Source organism: Lutra lutra, chromosome 6 (assembly GCF_902655055.1).
Source record: "Lutra lutra chromosome 6, mLutLut1.2, whole genome shotgun sequence".
Taxonomy (NCBI): domain Eukaryota; kingdom Metazoa; phylum Chordata; class Mammalia; order Carnivora; family Mustelidae; genus Lutra; species Lutra lutra.
In genome coordinates this window covers 108988840-109010817 of record NC_062283.1, presented here as the reverse complement: position 1 = coordinate 109010817, position 21978 = coordinate 108988840, and the positions used below count along the sequence as shown (strand labels likewise).

Here is a 21978-nt window from a genome sequence, read left to right as displayed (position 1 = left end):
CAAAGATTCTGTGGGAGGAACCAGAGGACACTCCATTAGCAAAGGCCATCAAGGTATGTGCTGGTGAGAGGGGTACCCGCTTTACTAGAAGTTCAGTAGTTGCTGTCCTCTATAGGCTGGGGCTGATGTTAGGAGATTTGGTCACAGAGTTGTTCTTGCTAGTAGCAGAGTAGATGCGGGCCTTGAAGCAAGAGAGATCCTTGGCGGCAATTCACCTTCAGAAGCCAAGAAGCCACAGTTACCATAGGAATGGCCAAAGGGGTGTGGGTGCATTCACTGTAACCATGAATGGACACCTGGCCTGAAAAATATTTGGCACCAGGTCTTAGGGCAGAATTATGTCACAAGTTTTTGGTTCCATTTTCCATCACTAAGATCTAAGAGGTCAGAAATTGTCAACTCACAGTACAACTAGGGATGTGCAGAGATTTAATTTCTTCATTTGATGCTAAGTGATCTATTTCACCCAGTCCCCTATCCACTAGTTAGTGAGGAAAACCAAATGCCAATTCAGTTTAAATCTGGTATGATTGTTTGAACCAAGTTTCTAGAGGTGTTCATTCTCTCAAGGTGGCTTACTGTCCTCTGAATGCTTTCCTTCAAGCTGGTATCCCTGTGAAGAGGGGAAAGAGTTTGGCTTATGGATAATGAGTTCCATATTATTATTAACTGCTTCATGGGGTAAAAAGCCCATAAACATAAATTTCCAGCTAATTACATGCTCCTGATCCCTCTCAGAGCATGTTTTTTTTTTTGTTTTTTGTTTTTTTTTTCCACCAAGGACTCTAGTTGATAAATTTATTCTGTTTTACTTTCTGTTTTGTTGTTGGTTTTCACTTTGCATTCTTCTGTATATGTGATAACAATTTTGTATTTAATGGCCACATAATTTCCTATTGTAATGGTCACTTGGGTTTTTGGAGATCAGCCCCAATGCCAGTTTGAACACCAATTTAAAGAAAGCCTCAGATTGTGCTGAACTTAAAATCTGCCTGCCAACTCAGAGTTGGGAAAGTATTTGGACTTAGAATTCTTTGGAATTGATGTTTCTTTCCCAAGAAAAGTAAGAGAAACAGTAATGTAGGGGGATTTTTCTTGTTTAGGCAGTTTCTTTGTGGAGGCCTCACAAGATGACTTGTCATAGGGACTCAGCTTTCCCTCACTTCTCCGTCAGCCTCCATAAGTGACCTGAAGTAAGTTACAGTCTAAGTCCAGTGCTGTTCAGCAGCTCCAAGCCAGTCCCCAGTCAGTATCTACACCTAAGACCCTCCTGGTTAGAAATTCTCAAGCTTTCCTTCAGCATAAGGATAAGCACGAGCTGGGCAGAGGCCTCCTCAGTTTAGCATTACCAGTGGGATGGTGAAGTAGCTAGCTATTCCATGCATATCCACTCTGTCCTCTGTCCTCCTGTCCCTGTGCCTATGAATCTGCTCTACCTGCTTCGACTCTTTTAGACCCTTGTCATCTTTCAGTGTTTTCTCAGATCCCACTAGAGTGTCCTTAAGGGCAGCTGCTTTGAAATTTTAGATTGCCTCGTATTTCCCAGGATGTCAAGCAGAGCAGCTTGCACATAGTCATTGCTTAATGAGTTTGATAGTTGAATAAATAGAACTGGGCAAGTAGTGGGAACAGTAGAGAGGAATGAGGTGGAATGCTGCAGAACCCCTCCCTTTTGAGTGAAATCATATGGGGAATCCATGTGTTAAAGATGATGGTGGGTGGCCAAGGCCCTGTACTCAAAAGAAGGAAGGGAGAGAAATGTTGGGAGTGGCTCTTGGAAGTCCCCCCATGGCTCAGACACCTGGTGAAGGCTCGTGGTGGGGGTCAAGGGAGGGTTATGGCAGAATGCTTGGGGCTGGTGGGCTTTTGGTGAAGATGTAGAATGGAAATGGGAGGAGGTGTGTACAGAGAACTTAGGGTATTGGGCAGTTTCGGGGTTTGCTATTCTAGCATTTAGAAACGAGAACTCCATCATTCTTCCATGTATAAAGAACCCGAGTCTGGAGATCTTGCCGAGGATGTGGGAGACAAAGTGGGGAACTGATAGGGCTGAGCCTTTTTACTTCAATTATGAGAGATACAATATGATCATGTGAGTCATTTTTAGATTTGGGTCAAATGGCTTGCATTGGCTGTGTGTCTTTCTGCCCTGAGAGGACAGATGTTTTTAGTAAGCATCCATGTGCTCCCAGTGTCACATAGCTCTGGATTTTCATCAAGGATAGTCACACAGTTTCTCTAACTTCTCAGTCTGTATATCTTGAGATGGGTGAATGTTGGAGACACATGCACACAGCCCAGTATAGATCAGATATTAAGACTGAATTGTACTACTAAGGTACATGGCTTAATTTATGCTCAACAGAATTGAGGCATTTTTGGGAAAGCTTTGGTAAAGGGTTCCATTCTGCTCATTCCTTCTCTCAGATGGGCCCCTCTTCTTCTCCCCCTTGCTGAGTACTAACCATATTTCAGGACTTAGTTCAAACCCTAAGCCTTTTATGACTTCCTGGAGGTCCAGCCCCCTCTGGGATCTCACCCTCCTCTGAACCCCAGAGTATTTCTTCGTCATACCAAAATGGCTGGTGTTTTTTGTACTAATGAAAGGAGGGTGCCTTGTCAGGGCAGAGGAATTAGAATATTTTTTTGAGTTTCTGCAGTGAATTACCATTCTTTATTTTTACAACTTTTTCATGAAGGTAATTCACATATTTAAAACATCCTCAAACACTAAAAAGACATTATCCCTCTAAATAACTGACATTTTACTAGCAGAGTTATGAGCAACCACATCACTGAAATTCTTTCCTCTTACTTTTTTTTAAATATCACTGACAACAGGTGGAAGAACTTCTCTTCTTTGTGAAGCCTAGGAGAAGGTGCCTTCTCAGGGTAGAGAAATTAGGGAACATTTCCTCCTGCAAGCAGCATAGCTACATGGACAATGGACTTCTCTCCCAGAGGCCCCTTCATGCAAGGAAAAATAAGGTGGCAAATTGCAATCACTGAACCAGGGTCTTGTTTTGGGAGCGATGTGGGGCCCGCAAATCCAAACCCCCTTTACTGGGTGACTTTGATCTGAACACACATTGCTTATCCCATCAGTCTACTTCTGTCATCCTCTGGTGGGTACTAGTTATAAACAGGACAGCTTCCAAATGGCTGCTTGTTCATCTACCAACCATGAGTAATGTTGACCTTTTGGGAACTTGGTTTCAGTGTCTAAGAGAAAGTTATCTGTGGCATTTGTAGCCCTGTGGCAAATAATAAACATCCATTTAATTAATCAAATATTTATTAATGCTTAAGTAATATTGCTAATAGTAGGAAAGTGCATTTTTCCATTCCAGGGTGGGACTCCCAAAGCATTGTCTTGCCTTCTAAGAAGTTCTTCTTCTAGGAGCTATTACTTAATAATAATCATCATCATGACAGAAGTAACTATTCAGTTAGTACTTACACTGTACTATCAACTTTATAAAATAAAACTCTCATGACACACTGGGTTACTCATGGTAAGAAAATAGAAGCTCAGAGAAAGTAAATGATGAAAAAACGGGCAACCAGTCTTTCCCCAGAGGTTGAAAAACGTCTCCCTGAGCCACCAACTCCTCCCCTCTGCTCCAAACCATGTTCAGTCTGGAAGTCTGGCGGGATGGGCTCACTGGAAGGTGTTCATTTTCTCTTTCTGAGTGTAGCAGTCATTCCCCCAGTGAGGCTGTAATTGCTTTGAGAGCAGGGACAGAAACGTCTACTTCTTTGCCTCCCCAAACATCTAGGTTGGACTCTTAAAAAGAGTCAGTACTTACTTAGTGAATGTTTGGGTTATGGATTTCTAAGTGGGCCATGCTGGGTGTTGGTATGCTCAGGAGGAAGCAAAGACCCCCACAAGGGAAAAGTCTGTGTGTCTAAGTGTCTGAGTATGTTCAGTGCAGCATTTGCTGTTTTCTCCCCATAGCAGCTGCGAACTCATCTCTTGCTGGTGGCCATGCCTTCTATTTTCAAAGACTTCCAAATATCCTCCTGGTTGCTGAGGGCCACTCTGTACTCCTGCGCTCATAGCCCTCAGGCTGACCTGGGTCTGCAGCTGGTACATACACAGTGTTTGTTTTTATTTTTACCATGTTGTGCTCTTCCGTCCTCCTCCCTCTTCCTTCTCTTTCTTGAACACATAGCCAAGGAAAAGATGCAGTTTTTTAAGCTCTTTGCCAGAGCTGTCTTGCTTTTCATGTGACTTTGAAAAGTCTGATTTTTGAAGGTAGTCATAAAACTGGATACTCAGAATCTTTGGCATTAATCAAGCAGTTTTATATTGGTGAATAAAACTGGCAAGAAATCACAACTTACTTGAATAAAATGAATTCCTCTTAGCCTAACACCAGAATAAAGTTAAAAAATAACAAAGCAAAGGAAACAGTTTAAACGTGAATAATTTAAGTTTAATTCCTGAACAGACTATTTAAATTTTTATTTGACCCCAGAATAACAGCTAGTAAAGATGGTTGTCTTTGGTTTCAAAGTAGGTTTTGAGAGTATTCACAGTTTTCTTAAAGTTTCCCATTTATTCAAGTCCTTGTTCTGAGCAGGGGACTGTGCTAAACTCTGGTCAAATTTTAATGCCTCTTTAAGACTCTGAGTTTGATCTAGAATCTTTGCTCTAATTTAAGACGTTAAATACAGATATTATAAAACAGGAGGGCTGGAAATGATAAAAATTAATAAGCAACTTTTTTATTACCACTTTTACATGTATTTATTAGTTGATTTTAGACTAACCTTATCAGTAAGTAAAATGTAAGATGTAAAAGTTGACATTCCCCTAAGAAATTTCTGTGTGAATTGTGTGGCCTCATTAAAAATATTACAGGTTGGCACTAAAATTATGGGCTTCTATTTTTACCACCCAAAGTATTTGAGGAAAGTAGTGAGGGATAAAGAGAAGCTATTTAGAATCACAGAGTTGTTTGTACTATCCCGTGGGCTTCCTGGAACAGCGGCTTTGTGGAAACATCAAGTCATGGTATTTGTAGGTGGAAAGAAAATACGATGGAAGCATGAACGGAACGGTTAGCTATGTGTAGAGTCAAGGTTATGGGTTGTATGAGTGGTTAATTGCTTGTCTCACTTGATTGGGCTTTTGGAAAACTTGAGAAATTCCAAGTTGTTTTTCTAGTCAGTAAGAGCTGACATATTATTTGGGTCTGGTTAAGTCTCTACATTCTGTAAGGAATTGTTGAGAAATGGTTGCGAAAGATTCTTGAAAGCCATTAGTTCCCATATTCCTCTTTGTCTTTTATAATCCCTGGGGACTTTGACAGTCTCCCGAACAGAATCAGAGAACAAAATATCCCGGACTTCAATTCCAGAACACTCCAGAACTGGGTCTTAGAATACAATATATAAAGTGGGTTAGATAGAATAGTGGATTAAAAGATAGGTGTAACTTTTCTAGGTAGGTTACTTTGTATTAAGATATAGAAAGTGTTTATGCAATGTTTATTTTTCCATTTATTCAATACCAGCTAGATTTTTATTGAGCACTACAGCGAATGGTATAGATGGCCCATCCCCCAGTTCACCTGCAGTTGCAGCAGACAGCTCTGATGCACACTGGCAGCTTCTCACCTTAAGGATCCCTGTCTCTTTGCTTCTTTTCCTGCAACCAGATTTTGTTTAGCTCACATGCAGTTCTGAGGGAAATAAATGTTCCTAGGTCAGCCAAGAAAGGATGAGAGTCAGTGAATCAGTACTCTGGCTTCACTGCCCCTTGGTGGGATAATTCTGAAGGAGGCTTCTCAGAGAGTCCTCAGTGGGACTGAGCCCTAGCTGCCCACAGTGGCAATGAGCTCATTGATGCACACTTTATTAGTGGCCCTCCTTTACCTACTTTACTTTCCCCACTTGTGTTTCTTGGGATCATCTTCCCAGTAAACTGCATAGCTCAGGATTGCCTCAGGGTTTGCTTTCAGAGGAACACAGATACATATAAATATATATTGTGACTAAGGCATCATGTTAAGCCCAGATAAACTCTCAAGGATCTAGTAATGGAGGCAGAGAAAGAACTGAGCAAAAGTACAGGACCAGCAGAATGCACCCAACTACTATGAATGGTACAAAAATAACAGCTATGGAGGGATTCAGAGAAAAGAGGATGGCTTCAGTGTGGGAGGAACAGGACCATGGAGAAAGCAGGATAAAGTTGGCTTGAAAAATGAGTTGGCATTAAATTATTTACCTATGGGTTTGAGAAGATGGCATTGAACCTGTGGTCTGACAAATAGATCTTTGACTGGAGGGGAAAGGAAAAGGAGGGGAAGAAAATTTATGGATTGTAGGTCATGGGTCATAGCCTAAGGGGCATGGTGATTAGGAACATAGATTTTATACACACTGTCACATTCAGTCCCCCAAATAACCATATGAGGAAGATATCCATCATGGTCAACTCAGGCTGCTATAAAAACTATAGACCAGGTGGCTTATGAACAACAGAAATTTATTCTTACAGTTCTGGAGGCTGGATGGCAAGAGATCAGGGTTTTAACATGGTATGGTTCTGGCAAGTTTCTTTTCTGGATTGCAAACTGCTGACTTCTCCCTGTATTTTAACATGGTAGAAAGAGAACTAGCTCTCTGACCTCTTCTTATAAAGGCAGTAATCCTGTTCATGAGGGGTCTACCTTCATGACTTAATTATCTCCCAAAGGTCCAATCTCCAAATACTGTCACAACAGGATTAGGGTTTCAACATATTTATTTTGGGGGCACATATTCAGTTCATTGCCATATCATTATCTATAGTTTATAGATACAGATATTTGAGATCCAAAGAGTTTAATTGGTTGGCTCAAGGGGACACAGATAGCATTTATAGGATCAAAATCTACATGGAGCCAGTCTTGGGAACTGGATGCAAACACGGCTGATTGAAAAGTGAAATATTAAGTGAGAGTATTCCATTGAACTATTGTGCCAAAAGAGACGTTCATTATTTACTTCCACCCCTGTGTTCTGGCTTATTATTTGCCCAGATCAAATTTAGCAGACACTTTATTTTATTTTTTTTAAAGATTTTATTTATTTATTTGACAGAGATCACAAGTAGGCAGAGAGAGAGAGAGAGAGAGAGGAGGAAGCAGGCTCCCTGCTGAGCAGAGAGCCCGATGTGGGGCTCGATCCCAGGACTCTGGGATCATGACCTGAGCCGAAGGCAGAGGCTTTAACCCACTGAGCCACCCAGGCGCCCCTATTTTTATTTTTTAAAATTTATTTTCTAAATTTCTTATCAGTGTACTAGAATTCATTGTTTATGTACCACACCCAGTGTTTCATGCAGTTTGTGCCCTCCATAATACCCACCACCAGGTTCACCTAACCTGCTACCCCCACCCCTCCAAAACCCTCAGATGGTTTTTCAGAGTCCATAGTCTCTCATGGTTCATCTCGCCCTCCAATTACCCCCAACTCCCTTCTCCTCTCCATCTTCCCATGTCCTCTGTGTTATTCCTTATGCTCCACAAGTAAGTGAAACCATATGATAATTGACTCTTCCTGCTTGACTTATTTCACTCAGCATAATCTCTTCCAGTCCCGTCCATGTTGCTACAAAAGTTGGGTATTCATCCTTTCTGATGGAGGCATAATACTCCATAGTGTATATGGACCACATCTTCTTTATCCATTCATCTGTTGAAGGGCATCTTGGTTCTTTCCACAGTTTGGTGACCATGGCCATTGCTGCTATAAACATTGGGGTACAGATGGCCCTTCTTTTTTTTTTTATAATTTTTTTAATTTTTTATAAACATATATTTTTATCCCCAGGGGTATGGGTCTGCGAATCGCCAAGTTTACACACTTCACAGCACTCACCATAGCACATACCCTCCCCAATATCCATAACCCCACCCCCCCTCTCCCAACCCCCCTCCCCCCATCAACCCTCAGTTTGTTTTGTGAGATTAAGAGTCACTTATGGTTTGTCTCCCTCCCAATCCCATCTTGTTTCATTTATTCTTCTCCTACCCCCTCAACCCCCCATGTTGCATCTCCTCTCCCTCATAACAGGGAGATCATATGATAGTTGTCTTTCTCCGATTGACTTATTTCGCTAAGCATGATACCCTCTAGTTCCATCCACGTCGTCGCAAATGGCAAGATTTCATTTCTTTTGATGGCTGCATAGTATTCCATTGTGTATATATACCACATCTTCTTTATCCATTCGTCTGTAGATGGACATCTAGGTTCTTTCCATAGTTCGGCTATTGTAGACATTGCTGCTATAAACATCCGGGTGCACGTGCCCCTTCGGATCACTACGTTTGTATCTTTAGGGTAAATACCCAGCAGTGCAATTGCAGGGTCATAGGGTAGTTCTATTTTCAACATTTTGAGGAACCTCCATGCTGTTTTCCAGAGTGGTTGCACCAGCTTGCATTCCCACCAACAGTGGAGGAGGGTTCCCCTTTCTCCGCATCCTCGCCAGCATCTGTCATTTCCTGACTTGTTAATTTTAGCCATTCTGACTGGTGTGAGGTGATATCTCATTGTGGTTTTGATTTGTATTTCCCTGATGCCGAGTGATATGGAGCACTTTTTCATGTGTCTGTTGGCCATCTGGATGTCTTCTTTGCAGAAATGTCTGTTCATGTCCTCTGCCCATTTCTTGATTGGATTATTTGTTCTTTGGGTGTTGAGTTTGCTAAGTTCTTTATAGATTTTGGACACTAGCCCTTTATCTGATATGTCATTTGCAAATATCTTCTCCTATTCTGTCAGTTGTCTTTTGGTTTTGTTAACTGTTTCCTTTGCTGTGCAAAAGCTTTTGATCTTGATAAAATCCCAATAGTTCATTTTTGCCCTTGCTTCTCTTGCCTTTGGTGATGTTCCTAGGAAGATGATGCTGTGGCTGAGGTCGAAGAGGTTGCTGCCTGTGATCTCCTCAAGGATTTTGATGGATTCCTTTCTCACATTGAGATCCTTCATCCATTTTGAGTCTATTTTCGTGTGTGGTGTAAGGAAATGATCCAATTTCATTTTTCTGCATGTGGCTGTCCAATTTTCCCAACACCATTTATTGAAGAGGCTGTCTTTTTTCCATTGGACATTCTTTCCTGCTTTGTCGAAGATGAGTTGACCATAGAGTTGAGGGTCTATTTCTGGGCTCTCTATTCTGTTCCATTGATCTATGTGTCTGTTTTTGTGCCAGTACCATGCTGTCTTGATGATGATAGCTTTGTAATAGAGCTTGAAGTCCAGAATTGTGATGCCACCAACTTTGGCTTTCTTTTTCAATATTCCTTTGGCTATTCGAGGTCTTTTCTGGTTCCATATAAATTTTAGGATTATCTGTTCCATTTCTTTGAAAAAAATGGATGGTACTTTGATAGGAATTGCATTAAATGTGTAGATTGCTTTAGGTAGCATAGACATTTTCACAATATTTATTCTTCCAATCCAGGAGCATGGAACATTTTTCCATTTCTTTGTGTCTTCCTCAATTTCTTTCATGAGTACTTTATAGTTTTCTGAGTATAGATTCTTAGTCTCTTTGGTTAGGTTTATTCCTAGGTATCTTATAGTTTTGGGTGCAATTATAAATGGGATGGACTCCTTAATTTCTCTTTCTTCTGTCTTGTTGTTGGTGTAGAGAAATGCAACTGATTTCTGTGCATTGATTTTATATCCTGACACTTTACTGAATTCCTGTACAAGTTCTAGCAGTTTTGGAGTGGAGTCTTTTGGGTTTTCCACATATAGTCTCATATCATCTGCAAAGAGTGATAGTTTGACTTCTTCTTTGCTGATTTGGATGCCTTTAATTTCTTTTTGTTGTTTGATTGCTGATGCTAGGACTTCTAGTACTATGTTGAATAGCAGTGGTGATAACGGACATCCCTGCCGTGTTCCTGACCTTAGCGGAAAAGCTTTCAGTTTTTCTCCATTGAGAATGATATTTGCGGTGGGTTTTTCATAGATGGCTTTGATAATATTGAGGTATGTGCCCTCTATGCCTACACTTTGAAGAGTTTTGATCAGGAAGGGATGCTGTACTTTGTCAAATGCTTTTTCAGCATCTATGGAGAGTATCATATGGTTCTTGTTCTTTCTTTTATTAATGTGTTGTATCACATTGATTGATTTGCGGATGTTGAACCAGCCTTGCAGCCCTGGAATAAATCCCACTTGGTCGTGCTGAATAATCCTTTTAATGTACTGTTGAATCCTATTGGCTAGTATTTTGGCGAGAATTTTTGCATCTGTGTTCATCAAGGATATTGGTCTGTAGTTCTCTTTTTTGATGGGATCCTTGTCTGGTTTTGGGATCAAGGTGATGCTGGCCTCATAAAATGAGTTTGGAAGTTTTCCTTCCATTTCTATTTTTTGGAACAGTTTCAGGAGAATAGGAATTAGTTCTTCTTTAAATGTTTGGTAGAATTCCCCCGGGAAGCCGTCTGGCCCTGGGCTTTTGTTTGTTTGGAGATTTTTGATGACTGTTTCAATCTCCTTACTGCTTATGGGTCTGTTCAGGCTATTTCTTCCTGGTTCAGTTGTGGTAGTTTATATGTCTCTAAGAATGCATCCATTTCTTCAAGATTGTCAAATTTGTTGGCGTAGAGTTGCTCATAGTATGTTCTTATAATTGTCTGTATTTCTTTGGTGTTCGTTGTGATCTCTCCTCTTTCATTCATGATTTTATTTATTTGGGTCCTCTCTCTTTTCTTTTTGATAAGTCTGGCCAGGGGTTTATCAATCTTATTAATTCTTTCAAAGAACCAGATCCTAGTTTCTTTGATTTGTTGTATTGTTTTTTTTTGGTTTCTATTTCATTGATTTCTGCTCTGATCTTTATGATTTCTCTTCTCCTGCTGGGTTTAGGGTTTCTTTCTTGTTCTTTCTCCAGCTCCTTTAGGTGTAGGGTTAGGTTGTGTACCTGAGACCTTTCTTGTTTCTTGAGATAGGCTTGTACCGCTATATATTTTCCTCTCAGGACTGCCTTTGTTGTGTCCCACAGATTCTGAACTGTTGTGTTTTCATTATCATCTGTTTCCATGAATTTTTTCAATTCTTCTTTAATTTCCTGGTTGACCCATTCATTCTTTAGAAGGATGCTATTTAGTCTCCATGTATTTGGGTTCTTTCCAAATTTCCTCTTGTTATTGAGTTCTAGCTTCAGAGCATTGTGGTCTGAAAATATGCAGGGAATGATCCCAATTTTTGATACCGGTTGAGACTTGATTTAGGACCAAGAATGTGATCTATTCTGGAGAATGTTCCATGTGCACTAGAGAAGAATGTGTATTCTGTTGCTTTGGGATGAAATGTTCTGAATATATCTGTGATGTCCATCTGGTCCAGTGTGTCATTTAAGGCCTTGATTTCCTTGTTGATTTTTTGCTTGGATGATCTGTCCATTTCGGTGAGGGGAGTGTTAAAATCCCCTACTATTATTGTATTCTTGTTGATGTGTTTCTTTGATTTTGTTATTAATTGGTTTATATAGTTGGCTGCTCCCACGTTAGGGACATAGATATTTAAAATTGTTAGATCTTCTTGTTGGAGAGTTCCTTTGAGTATGATATAGTGTCCTTCCTCATCTCTTATTATAGTCTTTGGCTTAAAATCTAATTGATCTGATATAAGGATTGCCACTCCTGCTTTCTTCTGATGTCCATTAGCATGGTAAATTCTTTTCCACCCCCTCACTTTAAACCTGGAGGTGTCTTCGGGTTTAAGATGAGTTTCTTGTAGGCAACATATAGATGGGTTTTGTTTTTTTATCCATTCTGATACCCTGTGTCTTTTGATTAGGGCATTTAGCCCATTAACATTCAGGGTGAGTATTGAGAGATATGAATTTAGTGCCATTGTATTGCCTGTAAGGTGACTGTTATTGTATATTGTCTCTGTTTCTTTCTGATCTACTACTTTTAGGGTCTCTCTTTGCTTAGAGGACCCCTTTCAATATTTCCTGTAGAGCTGGTTTGGTATTTGCAAATTCTTTCAGTTTTTGTTTGTCCTGGAAGCTTTTATTCTCGCCTTCTATTTTCAATGATAGCCTAGCTGGATATAGTATTCTTGGCTGCATGTTTTTCTCATTTAGTACTCTGAATATATCATGCCAGCTCTTTCTGGCCTGCCAGGTCTCTGTGGATAAGTCTGCTGCCAACCTAATATTTTTACCATTGTACGTTACAGACTTCTTTTCCCGGGCTGCTTTCAGGATCTTTTCTTTGTCACTAAGACTTGTAAATTTTACTATTAGGTGACGGGGTGTGGACCTATTCTTATTGGTTTTGAGGGGGGTTCTCTGAACCTCTTGAATTTTGATGCTTGTTCCCTTTGCCATATTGGGGAAATTCTCTCCAATAATTCTCTGCAATATACCTTCTGCTCCCCTTTCTGTTTCCTCTTCTTCTGGAATCCCAATTATTCTAATGTTGTTTCGTCTTATGGTGTCACTTATCTCTCGAATTCTCCCCTCGTGGTCCAGTAGCTGTTTGTCCCTCTTTTGCTCAGCTTCTTTATTCTCTGTCATTTGGTCTTCTATATCGCTAATTCTTTCTTCTGCCTCATTTATCCTAGCAGTGAGAGCCTCCATTTTTGATTGTACCTCATTAATAGCTTTTTTGATTTCAACTTGGTTAGATTTTAGTTCTTTTATTTCTCCAGAAAGGGCTTTTATATCTCCCGAGAGGGTTGCTTTAATATCTTCCATGCCTTTTTCAAGCCCGGCTAGAACCTTGAGAATCGTCATTCTGAACTCTATATCTGACATATTACCAATGTCTGTATTGATTAGGTCCCTAGCCTTTGGTACTGCCTCTTGTTCTTTTTTTTGTTGTGAATTTTTCTGCCTTGTCATTTTGTCCAGATAAGAGTTTATGAAGGAGCAAGTAAAATACTAAAAGGGTGGTAACAACCACAGGAAAATATGCTTTAGCCAAATCAGAAGAGATCCCAAATTGTGAGGGGGGAGAAAGGGGATAAAAAGGGGCTCAGAAAGAAAAAAAAAAAAAGAAACTATTAAAAAAAGAAAGCCGATAAAGAAAAAATATAAAAAGAGGAAAAAAAAATATATATATATTAGATAAACTATTAAAAAACGTTAAAAAAGAAAACGGCAAAAGTTAAAAAAATTTAGCAGAAAAAGAGAAAAAGAAAAAAAAATTGAAAAAGAAAAAAAAATTAAATTAACTGCAAGGCTAAAAAATCATGGGGAGAGGGGCGCCTGGGTGGCTCAGCGGGTTAAAGCCTCTGCCTTCGGCTCAGGTCATGATCCCAGGGTCCTGGGATCGAGCCTCACATCGGGCTCTCTGCTCAGCAGGGAGCCTGCTTCCTCTCTCTCTCTCTCTCTCTCTCTCTGCCTGCCTCTCTGCCTACTTGTAATCTCTGTCAAATAAATAAATAAAATCTTTAAAAAAAAAAAATCATGGGGAGAAAGCCATGAGTTCCGTGCTTTGCTTTCTTCTCCTCTGGAATTCCGCCGCTCTCCTTGGTATTGAAACTGTACTCCTTGGTAGGTGAACTTGGTCCTGGCTGGGTTTCCCGTTGATCTTCTGGGGGAGTGGCCTGTTGTAGTGATTCTCAAGCGTCTTTGCCCCAGGCGGAGTTGCACCGCCCTTACCCGGGGCCCGGCTGAGTAATCCACTCGGGTTTGCTGGGTTTGCTTTCGGGAGCTTTTGTTCCCTGAGCGCTTTCCGTAGAGTTCCGGAGCACGGGAATGAAGATGGCGGCCTCCCGGTCTCCGGCCCGGAGGAGCCAAGAGCCCGGGGCCCCACTCCTCAGTGCGCCCTCAGAGAACAGCGCCCAATGACTCCCGTCACCCTGGCCTCCGGCCGCGCTCCGAGCTGACCGAGCCTGTGACCGGTTCAAGGCAACCCCGAGCTGAGAGTCACTCCTCGGCTCTGTCTCTGTAGCCGGCTTCCCCGTTCTAATACCGGTAAGCTCTGCAACACTCAGACACCCCCGATCCTTCTGCGACCCTGCGGGACCTGAGGCCGCGCTGACCCCGCCCGGGCTTCACCTCAGTTAAGCCTCTGGAGCGATGTCCCTCAGCGGAACAGACTTTTAAAAGTCCTGATTTTGTGCTCCATTGCTCCGCCGCTGGCCGGGAGCCGGCCCTTCCCCCGCGGTCTATCTTCCCGTCGCTTTGGATTCACTTCTCCGCCAGTCCTTTCAGATAGTGGTTGATTTTCTGTTTCTAGAATTGCTGTTCTTCTTCTCTTCAATCTCACATTGGATTTGTAGGTGTTTGCAATCTTTAGATAAGCTATTTAGCTGATCTCCCGCTACCCGAAGTAGTCTCAGCCTGCTACTTCTCTGCCATCTTGACTCCTCCCTCCCAGATGGCCCTTCTTTTCATTACATCTGTATCTTTGGGGTAAATACCCAGTAGTGTAATTGCAGGGTCATAGGGAAGCTCTATTTTTAATTTCTTAAGGAATCTCCACACTGTTTTCCAAAGTGGCTGCATCAACTTGCATTCCCACCAACAGTGTAAGAGGGTTCCCCTTTCTCCACATCCTCTCCAACACTTGTTGTTTACTGTTTTGTTGATTTTGGCCATTCTAACTGGTGTAAGGTGGTATCTCAATGTGGTTTTGATTTGAATCTCCCTGATGGCTAGTGATGATGAACATTTTTTCATGTGTCTGTTAGCCATTTTTATGTCTTCATTGGAGAAGTGTCTGTTCATATCTTCTGCCCATTTTTTGACATGATTATCTGTTTTGTGTGTGCTGAGTTTGAGAAGTTCTTTACAGATCTTGGATATCAGCCTTTTGTCTGTACTGTCATTTGAGAATATCTTCTCCCATTCTGTGGGTTGCCTCTTTGTTTTGTTGACTGTTTCCTTTGCTGTGCAGAAACTTTTGATCTTGATGAAGTCCCAAAAATTCATTTTCATTTTTGTTTCCTTTGCCTTTGGAGACATATCTTGAAAGAAGTTGCTGTGCTGATATTGAAGAGGTTACTGCCTATGTTCTCCTCTATGATTCTGATGGATTCCTGCCTCATGTTGAGGTCTTTTATCCATTTCAAGTTATCTTTGTGTATGGTGTAAGAGAATGGTCAAGTTTCATTCTTCTACATATAGCTGTCCAATTTTCCCGTCACCATTTATTGAAGAGATTGTCTTTTTTCCACTGTATATTTTTTCCTGCTTTGTTGAAGATTATTTGACCATAGAGTTGAGGGTCCATATTTGGGCCCTCTACTCTGTTCCACTGGTCTATATGTCTGTTTTTGTGCCAGTACCATGTTGTCTTGGTGATCACAGCTTTGTGGTAAAGCTTGAAATCAGGCAACATGATGCCCCCAGTTTTGTTTTCCTTTTTCAACATTTCCTTAGCAATTAGGGGTCTCTTCTGATTCCATACAAATTTTAGGATTGTTTGCTTCAGCTCTTTGAAAAATGCTTGTGGAATTTTGATCGGAATGGCATTGAAAGTATAGATTGCTCTAGGCAGTATTGACATTTTAACAATGTTTATTTTTTCTGGTCTATGAGCATGGAATGGTCTTCCATCTTTTTGTGTCTTCATCATTTTCTTTCATGAGTGTTCTGTAGTTCCTCAAGTACAGATCTTTACCTCTTTGGTTAGGTTTATTTCCAGGTATTTTGTGGTTCTTGGTGCTATAGTAAATGGAATCGATTCCCTAATTTCCCTTTCTTATTTTCATTGTTAGTGTATAAGAAAGCAACTGATTTCTGTACATATCCTGCCACGTTACTGAATTGCTATATGAGTTCTAGTAGTTTGGGGATGGAGTCTTTTGGGTTTTCCATATAAAGTATCATGTCATCTGCGAAGAGAAAGAGTTTGACTTCTTCATTTGACAGACACTTTAAATCATGATTATTCAACAGATGAAGAGCCTAAGACCTGGGAGTTAGGATTATTGGTTTTAGGACACTGAATTATTTTTCAGATGGAGAGACTGTTAATTACCATTTCAGTAGATACAGCAAAAGGCATTAGGGCTTTGATTTATATTTAGTTTCAACTAGAATAAATGGTTTGCATCTGGTCAGTTAAAGTAGATGATTAAAAATATTCTTTACCTTGGGGTGCTTGGGTGGTTCAGTCACTCAAACATCCAACTCTTGGTTTTGGTTCAGTTCATGGTCTCACTGGTCATGGTCTCATGTGTCATGAGATCAAGCCCTGTGTAGGGCTCTGTGCACAGCAGGGAGTCTGCTTGAGATTCTCTCCTTCTGTCCCTCACCTTACTTCCATGCACTCTCTCTTTAAAATAAATAAATAAATCTTAAAAAATATTCTTCACCTAATGTTTTTGTTTATCAGTAGACTTGATTAGGGCTATGTATTTTCTTGAACTTTGTCCCTAGATCTGATCTCAACTTAGTAATAGGAAAGAAGAATGACTGGTACATATTTGGATAGCAATTAGTAGTAGTTCTCTTGCTGGGATATAGTTGGCTCTGTCAAAAGTGGTATAAATTGGGACACTAGGTGGCTCAGTTGGTTAAGTTCTGCCTTTGGCTCAGGTCATGATCCCAGGCCCTGGGATTGAGTTTCCCCCTAGCATCTGGCTCCTTGCTCAGCAGGGAGCCCACTTCTTGCTCTGCCTGCTGCTCCCCCTGCTTGTGCACTCTCTCTCTCTCTCTCTCTGCCAATTAAATAAATAAAATCTTAGGGGAAAAAGTGATGTAAATCATTAAATAAGTATTAAATAGGCATAAAAGGCTAAGCTTCTCTCTTTATATTCAGAAACTGCCATGAAAAGAAAGATAAAGTGGGAAGGCATCAGGTGTAAGAAAATATGAAAGTCAGAGTCCTTCTCTTAGAGCAATTTGAAATTTTGTACTCCTTGAGGTTTTCAAATTATTTCCATTTGTGTTTACATGGGTTTAATCTAGGTAATAATTTGTCTAGAGACATTGTAATTCAAGGGGTTCTGCTTAATTACAAAAGTAAAATACTACTTGAAAGAGTGGTAGAACATCACACTAATACTCCTTCTCCACTCCCCAAAGGCAGAGGGAGGTGAAGGTGAAGAGACAAGTAGAAGACAGAGATCAGCGAGATGCAAGGTCTGCTTCAGCTCCCTGGCGACACTAATGGTAAGCAAAAGCTGTTGGCTGACATTTATGACATTCTTTTTTTTTTATTTTTTAAATTTTTTATAAACATATAATGTATTTTTATCCCCCGGGGTACAGGTCTGTGAATCGCCAGGTTTACACACTTCACAGCACTCACCATAGCACATACCCTCCCCAATGTCCATAACCCCACCCCCCTCTCCCAACCCCCCTCCCCCCAGCAACCCTCAGTTTGTTTTGTGAGATTAGGAGTCACTTATGGTTTGTCTCCCTCCCAATCCCATCTTGTTTCATTTATTCTTCTCCTACCCCCTTAACCCCTCCATGTTGCATCTCCACTTCCTCATATCAGGGAGATCATATGATAGTTGTTATGACATTCTTATATGGGCTCACCACTCTTCTAAGCACTTCATCTGTGAGGACACTGAAGAATGAGACACCTCATTTTGCCTAAAGTCGATCTGGGATGAAAGCCAGACATTGGGTTGAGTGTGCATGCTAAACCTCTGAACTCTCTTGCTTCACTATAAGTAGTAAGAATAATTAATAACTCTTCTTATGTGCTCTCTGTGGGAAGGTATTATCTCTATTGTATAGACAAGGGCATTGAGTTTGGGGAAAATTAATTGATCAGTCAGCTCAAGATCAGACAATGTAGATGATGGAGCATGACTTTGAGCATAAGTTTGTCTTCAAAATCTGGGCTTTAAGTGTGATACAGCTTAAAGCTCAAGGTCAAAAGATGTTACCAAGCAGTTTTTCAGAAAGAGGCTTCAGCTTTCTGCTTAGGAACTAGGCTTAGTGCCTTGGTGAGGAGACTTGGTTAACAGAGCACTTACGGTCCCTGGGGCTGCTTCTGTGTGCTTGTTTAGGTGGATAGGCCAGTCCAAAGGAGACTTCCATGAGCACAGGCTTCCAGGGGGATTGAGCCACCTTGCTATTGTTAAGTTCAAATGCTAAATAAACCTCTCATTAGCTCAGGAATGTTCCCTCAAGGGCTCCCTGGAGCCCATCTCTTTGAAATGTAATCATCAAAGAGGGTAAAACCCTATCTCCTGGTTTCCTGGGAGGAGAATCCAGCTCCCTGCTCTTTGGGGAGTCTGCCTCTCCCTCCCCCCACTCCCCCTGCTTGCGTTCCCTTTCTTGCTGTCTCTCTCTGTCAAATAAATAAATAATATCTTTTGTATCTTTAGGGTAAATACCCAGCAGTGCAATTGCAGGGTCATAGGGTAGTTCTATTTTCAACATTTTGAGGAACCTCCATGCTGTTTTCCAGAGTGGTTGCACCAGCTTGCATTCCCACCAACAGTGGAGGAGGGTTCCCCTTTCTCCGCATCCTCGCCAGCATCTGTCATTTCCTGACTTGTTCATTTTAGCCATTCTGACTGGTGTGAGGTGATATCTCATGGTGGTTTTGATTTGTATTTCCCTGATGCCGAGTGATATGGAGCACTTTTTCATGTGTCTGTTGGCCATCTGGATGTCTTCTTTGCAGAAATGTCTGTTCATGTCCTCTGCCCATTTCTTGATTGGATTATTTGTTCTTTGGGTGTTGAGTTTGCTAAGTTCTTTATAGATTTTGGACACTAGCCCTTTATCTGATATGTCATTTGCAAATATCTTCTCCCATTCTGTCAGTTGTCTTTGGGTTTTGTTAACTGTTTCCTTTGCTGTGCAAAAGCTTTTGATCTTGATAAAATCCCAAAAATTCATTTTTGCCCTTGCTTCCCGAAGGGGCACGTGCACCCGAATGTTTATAGCAGCAATGTCTACAATAGCCAAACTATGGAAAGAACCTAGATGTCCATCTACAGACGAATGGATAAAGAAGATGTGGTATATATACACAATGGAATACTATGCAGCCATCAAAAGAAATGAAATCTTGCCATTTGCAACGACGTGGATGGAACTAGAGGGTATCATGCTTAGCGAAATAAGTCAATCGGAGAAAGACAACTATCATATGATCTCCCTGATATGAGGGAGAGGAGATGCAACATGGGGGGTTGAGGGGGTAGGAGAAGAGTAAATGAAACAAGATGGGATTGGGAGGGAGACAAACCATAAGTGACTCTTAATCTCACAAAACAAACTGAGGGTTGATGGGGGGAGGGGGTTGGGAGAGGGGGGTGGGGTTATGGATATTGGGGAGGGTATGTGCTATGGTGAGTGCTGTGAAGTGTGTAAACCTGACAAATCGCAGACCTGTACTCCTGGGGATAAAAATATATGTTTATAAAGCTGAAAAAAAAAAAAAAAAAAAGAAAGGATGAATACCCAAGTTTTGTAGCAACATGGATGGGACTGGAAGAGATTATGCTGAGTGAAATAAGTCAAGCAGAGAGAGTCAATTATCATATGGTTTCACTTATTTGTGGAGCATAACAAATAGCATGGAGGACAAGGGGAGATGGAGAGGAGAAGGGAGTTGAGGGAAATTGGAAGGGGAGGTGAACCATGAGAGACTATGGACTCTGAAAAACGATCTGAGAATTTTGAAGGGGTGGGGGGTGGGAGGTTGGGGGCACCAGGTGGTGGGTATTGTAGAGGGCACGGATTGCATGGAGCACTGGGTGTGGTGCAAAAATAATGAATACTGTTATGCTGAAAAAAAAAAGTAATAAAGACATGGTTTTAAGGAAAAAAAAATAAATAATATCTTAAAAAAAAAAGTTGGGCCTAATTACAACCATCCCAACTTAAAATGGTAAGCCCTACCTTTAGTCATAAAGATATGATAGAATTAGCAATTTTATCTTGAAAACCGATGGAATGCATTATATCCATTTAACTATACAAAAGATTTTCTTCTGTCTTTGTAATCTCTTTAGTGAATTGCCTATAGTGAGCATCACATTTTGGTTGATGCTAATTCAATAATGCAAGACATTGCTAATTCAATAATGAAATTGTTTTCTTTCTTTTTTCCCTTTGTGGGGAGATTTTCTATGTTGGGAGGAGATTTTGTTTTTATTATATTTCCTCTACACTACCTTAGGTGACCACTTGGAGGAAATTCTGCAAAGCTAAGACAAAGCTACTTCTGGAAAGGATCTAGGGCACGGGCAAGGGTGGGTGTGTACCAGTCTTGCTAGAAGGGTTCTTGGAGTTGAGATGTTTGATGGTTTGAACCATTAATGAATTAATTAATTCAGTGTTTATTGAGCACTTACTGTGTGTCTGGCTCTGTGCTAGAGTCAAGATGCCAGAGAAATAGTTTCTCCTGATAACAGCCCAAAGGGGGCATAAGAATTAGCTGTCATTTCTCTTCCTGGGAATCCGAGATCTCTACAAAAAGATAAAGAACAGAGGAACTTAAGATCTCTTAAAGGAAGTTTAAGGATGTCTTCTTGGGTTTGGACCTTGAAGAGGGCCTGAAACTCTTTTCTTCTAGACTGGTGTTCTTATATGGCACAGCTCCTCTGTGTTTGTATAGCCAGACTATATCTAAGTGCTTGATAGTCAGTAGGCAGACTATAAATGGTTGTTGATTACATAAAAGAAGGAAATTAAAGTTTTCCCTATGGCCAGGAAAGACTCAGAGACAAATTTCACTAGGACCTTATTAGGTGTTTGTTGGTGATGCATTTTCACTGTTCCTCTCCTGTGCATCATAATAATGTCATAATGTCATTATAACCTTAAGGGTTATAGTTTGCACTTTCCTGAATGCTCCCCATTTCTCCCATTTTACTAGCTCTTTGTTATTCCCATTCTCTTTTGGACTCTTTGTCTCCTTTTTCTTTCCCTTCTCCCTCAGCAACTTCTTTTCCTATTGAAGTTGAATACAACTGAAACATAACAATTGATTAGCCATTTTAGTGGGACTATTTTTCTTTTGAAATATAATGTTTCTTCATTATGCAAGACATCCTTTACAATGTCTTCTTGTCATTCATGTTTGTTGCTTGACAAATTTATAGTAGAAAGTACTCATATTAGTTTCTAGGCCTGCAGTAACAAAGTACTACAGACTAGGTGGCTTAACCAACAGAAATTTACTTCTGGAGGTTAGAAGCCTGAGGTCAAGGTGTTGGCAGGGTTGGCTTCTTCTAAGGCCTCTCTCCTTGGCTTGTAGACAGCTATCTTTTCTCTGTTTTCATGTGATCTTCTCTTTGTACCTCTCTGTGTTCTAATTTCTTCTTACAAGCATAATGTTCATATTGGATTAGGACCTACCTTAATGACCTTGTTTTAACTTACTTACCTCTTTAAAGATTCCAATCTTTAAATACAGTCACATTCTGAGGTACTGGGGTTAAGACTTCAATATATGAATTTTGAGAGAACACAGTTCAACCCATAACCATATGCCTTTAAGTTTGGTGGAGTTTGTTTGTGTCTTTGTTTGTTTTTTTATTATGTTATGTTAGTCACCATACAGTACTTCATTAATTTTTGATGTAGTGTTCCATGGTACATTGTTTTATTTTTTCTTTTTACTTTTTAAATTAATTATTTTTATTAACATATAATGTATTATTTACCCCCAGGGGTACAGATCTGTGAATCATCGGGCTTACACACTTCACAGCACTCACCATATCACACATCTTCCCCAGTGTCCATAACTCAACTACCCTCTCCACACCCTCCCTCCCCCAAGCAACCCTCAGTTTGTTTTGTGAGATTAAAGTCTCTTATGATTTTTCTCCCTCCTGATCCCATCTTGTTTTGTTAAAGCAAAGATTACTAAGGGTGGCTGATCATGAGAATTACCTGGGGAGACCTACCTCAAGAAACAAGAAAAGTCTCAAATACACAACCTAACTTTACATCTAAAGGATCTAGAGTTAATACCTGTTCTTCTCATACTATTCCAAAAACAAAAAAACAAAAAAACCAGAAATGAAAGGAAAACTTCCAAACTCATTCTATGTGGCCAGCATTACCTT

At 40.6% G+C, this 21978-nt stretch overlaps 1 long non-coding RNA gene across 2 annotated transcripts in view; it reads left to right on the top strand.

Moving 5' to 3' along the window:
- LOC125101746 (uncharacterized) overlaps window positions 1–21978 on the top strand; it is a 164915-nt gene that overhangs the window by 6003 nt on the left and 136934 nt on the right. For both annotated transcript variants that reach the window (XR_007127913.1, XR_007127912.1), the window contains exon 2: window positions 17009–17095. This is a non-coding gene — a long non-coding RNA (uncharacterized LOC125101746). The remainder of the gene's footprint in view (window positions 1–17008; window positions 17096–21978) is intronic.